This window comes from Erinaceus europaeus, chromosome 11 (assembly GCF_950295315.1).
Source record: "Erinaceus europaeus chromosome 11, mEriEur2.1, whole genome shotgun sequence".
NCBI lineage: Eukaryota > Metazoa > Chordata > Mammalia > Eulipotyphla > Erinaceidae > Erinaceus > Erinaceus europaeus.
The window spans coordinates 93,262,116-93,266,236 of record NC_080172.1 but is presented as its reverse complement, the minus strand read 5'-3'; the positions used below and the strand labels follow the sequence as shown (position 1 = coordinate 93,266,236).

At 36.5% G+C, this 4,121-nt stretch overlaps 1 non-coding gene across 1 annotated transcript; it reads right to left on the bottom strand.

The window, feature by feature from the left end:
- Positions 1-2,493: 2,493 nt before the first annotated feature.
- On the bottom strand, positions 2,494-2,601 carry LOC132541546 (U6 spliceosomal RNA). The gene has a single exon (XR_009552692.1). It is a non-coding gene; the product is annotated as a U6 spliceosomal RNA (small nuclear RNA).
- Between the last annotated feature and the right edge of the window lie 1,520 nt (positions 2,602-4,121).

Genomic DNA, 4,121 nt, shown 5'->3' with positions numbered 1-4,121 from the left:
TTTTGTTGTTGGGGAGATTCTTAATAATGGTTTCAATTTTTTGTCTCTGATCGGTGCATTTAGATTTTGTAGTCTTCTTGGTTCAGTTTTGGAAGGGCATATGCTGCTAGGAATTGTTCCATTTCTTCCAGATTCTCTAGCGTGGTGGCGTATAGTTCTTCATAGAAGTTTCTCATGATTTTCTGGATTTCTGTGGTGTCAGTTGTGATATCTCCTCCATCATTTACAATTCTATTAATTGGAGTCTTCTCTCTTTTTTGTTTGGTGAGTCTGCCTAGGGATTTGTCAATGTTGTTTAATCTTTCAAAGAACCAACATTTGGCTTCATTGACCTTTTGGATGGTTTTCTTATTTTCGATGTGTGTTTATTTCTGCACTAATTTTAGTGATTTCTGTCCTGGTTGCTTTAGGGTTCCTTTGTTCCTCTTCCTCTAAGTCCTTGAGGTGTGCCGTAAGGTCATTCATTTGAGCTTTTTCTTGTTGTTTAATATGTGATTGTATGGCTATAAGTTTCCCTCTCAGTACTGCTTTCGCTGTGTCCCAAATATTTTGATAGGTTGTGTCTTCATTTTCATTTGTTTCCAGGAACACTTGAATTTCCTGCTTGAGGGACTCTCTGACCCAGTGGTTCTTAAGGAGCATGTTGTTTAGTTTCCAAATTCTGTGTCTTTTAATAATTTTCTGTTTGTTGTTAAATGTTAGTTTTACTCCACTGTGGTCTGAGAAGATACTTGGGATGATTTCAATGTTCTTGAATTTATTGATGCTGTCTTTGTGGCCTAACATGTGGTCTATACTTGACTATGTGTTATGTGGATTTGAAAAAAATGTATATTCCATTTTTTTGAGGTGAAGGACTCTGAAAATGTCCAAGAGGTCTAGTCTGTCAATCTCTTCATTCAATTCTCTTGTATGTTTTTTGATTCTCTGTTATGTTGATCTAAGTGTGAGAGTAGGGTATTAAAGTCTCCCATGATTATTGTATTACTATTGATGTATTTTTGAAGTTCTTTCAGTAGGTGCTTGATGTATTTAGATGGTCCCTCATTTGGTGCATAGATGTCAATAATTGTTAAATCTCCTTGGCTGATTGATCCTCTAATAATTATGTAATGTCCTTGCCTATTTTTTATTACTTTATTTAATTTAAAATCTATTGTTTCTGAGATGAGAATGGCTGTTCCTACCATTTTTTTGTGGTCTGTTAACGTGTATCATAGTTTTCCGTCCTTTCACTTTAACTCTGTGTTTATCTTGTGTTTATCTCTGTGTTTATCTTGTGTCAGATGGAATTCTTGCAAGTAGCATATGGTTCAGTTGTGTTTTCTGATCCATCCCCCCACTCTGTGCCTTTTGATGGGTGAGTTTAAGCCATTGACATTTATTGATATTATGGATTTAATGTATTGTAGTGCCATTGTTTAACAAATTTTTATTTCCTCTGATATATTGCAAGTATTATAGTGAAGTTATTGTTTATAAGAGGTCTTTTAGAACCTCTTTCAGGGCCGGTTTGGTGATGGTTGCCTCCTTTAACTGTTGTTTGTCTAAGAAGGTTTTGATCCCTCCATCTAGTTTGAATGAAAGTCTAGCAGGATATATTATCCTTGGTTAAAACCCTTTTTCATTCAGGGCTCGATAGATGTCTTCCCATTCTCTTCTGACTTTTAGAGTTTGAGTGGAGAAGTCTGCTGATGGTCTTATGGGTTTCACCTTGTATGTGACTTTTTGTTTCTCTCTTGCAGCCTTTAGGATCCTTTCTTTATCCTTACTTCTTCTCATTGTGACTATGATGTGTCTTGGTGTCTTCAGGCCTGGGTTGATTCTGTTTGGGTCTCTCTGGGCCTCTTGAATCTTGATGTCCTTTCTGTTATTCAGTTCTGGGAAGTTTTCTTCTATTATTTCCTCTAGAATGTTTGCTTCCCCTTCCTCTCTTTCTTCCTCTGGCAGGCCAATTATACTCATGTTACTTCTTTTGAGACCATCCCATATGTCTCTGTTATTGTTTTCTGTGTCTCTCAATCTCTTTTTGAGCTCTTTCACCTCTTTCTTAGTTTTTTCTAACTCATCCTCTGTCTGACTAATTCTGTTTTCTGCTTCTGTTAGTCTGCTTTCCCTTCCCAGAGCTTCGTTCCTCAGTTCAGCTATTTCAGCTTTCAGTTCTCTAATTGCCTCAAGATAATCAGTATTTTCCTTGGGGGGTCTCAACTGTGGTTTCCCTAATACTATTCCTTTCTGCCAATGTTGTTTTCATTTCTGTGATTAATAAGTTTATTATTGCTTGCATACTTTTCATATCTATGGTTACTTCTGGTTGATTTGTAGTTTCTTCTGGGCTCTTGTATTCATTCATTGGAGTAGTAGTTTTATTTGTTTTTGATTTACCCATTTTTTTGATTTATGTGTTTCTTATTTTTATTTTCTGTTGTTGCTCAATTGTTTTGTTTTGAGTACAAGCAACACTGTACTAAATACCTATATGACAAATGCAATAAAAATATAGAATGCTTCACAAATTTGCGTGTCATCCTTGTGCAGGTGCCATGCTAATCTTCTCTGTATCATTCCAATTTTTAGTATATGTGCTGCCAAAGCAAGCACTTTTTTGTGACTTTTTAAGAGTATAAACAATCACCATTTTAGAAAAAGCTAGGTAGCCTATTTTAGGTATATACCTAGGGGCCTATGACTTTACTAATTTTTGCTTGAGACCAATAATTAACATGCAGGTAGGCTAAAGGTTTTGTCTAGGGAGATTGGTGGTGTCAGAGTTGAAAGTAAGACTAGAAAAACTATATTGGGGGGCCAGATGGTTGAGTGCTCATGTTACAGTGTGCAAGGACCTGAGTTCAAGCCCTTGGTCCCCACCTTCAACAGAAAAGCTTTGGTAATGTTTTTGTTTTTTTCTTTTAAAAAATATTATTTATTTATTAATAAGAAACAAAGGAGGAGAGAGATAGAAGCAGACATCACTCTGGTATATGTGCTGCCAGTAATTGAACTCAGGACCTCATGCTTGAGAGTCTGATGCTTTATCCACTGTGCCACTTCCTGGACCAAGCTTTAGTAATGTTGATTTTGGTGAATTCCTTTTTTTTTTTTTTTTTTTTTGGTTCTCGGTCTTCCATCTGATATATTACACCGATTTTTTTTTCCCATTCATGGGACGGGAAGTATGTTGGTGATTCCCTTTGCCTAACTTAAGCTTTTCAATTTGATACAGTTCCATAGGTCTATTTTTGCTTTTGTCTTCTTTGAAATTGGATTCCAATCAGTGAAGATGTTTCAAAAACTTAAATGGAACAGAGTTTTATGTCCTTCTTTTTAAAATGTACTATTTCTCCTAAGTGTTTTCTTGTTTCCAGTCTGCTTTTTTTTTAAAACAAATTATTTATAAAATGGAAACACTGTCAAAAACCACAGGATAAGAGTGTTATAACTCCACACAATTCCCACCACCAAAACTCTGTATCTCATCCCCTCCCCTGATAGCTTTCCTATTCTTTAACCCTCTGGGAGTATGGACCCAAGGTCATTATGGGGTGTAGAAGGTGGAAGGTCTGGCTTCTGTAATTGCTTCCCTGCTGTGGTGGTGGAATCACCACCATAAAAACTCCCACCCCCTCATGGAATGAGAAAACTATTTTGGTGTCATATATCAGATAGAAAACTGATAACCAAAAAATGAAAGGAACTCACCAAAATCAATAATAAAAAATATTATCAAAGCTTTCCCCTTGAAGTTGGGGACCAAGGGCTTGAACCCAGGTCCTTCCTTATACACAGTAACATGAGCACTCAACCAGATGCGCCACCACCCAACCCCAACCCCCAGGATTCAGTTTTTCTAGTCTTACTTTCAACTCTAACATCACTAATCTCCCTAGACAGTACCTTTAGTCTAACTTCTAACTCCATCCATTTGTAGTTAACTTCTGTATATGATAAAATTTGATGGTCCAGTTTCATTCTTCCACATGTTTCAACCCAATTTTCCCAATACCATTTGTTGATTAGACTCCTTTTTATTTGACATTTTAGGCAACTTTGTCAATAATTAGCAGACTGTAGGTATGGGGGCTGCTTTTTGGTCTCTCAATTCTGTTCCCCTGGTCTATGTG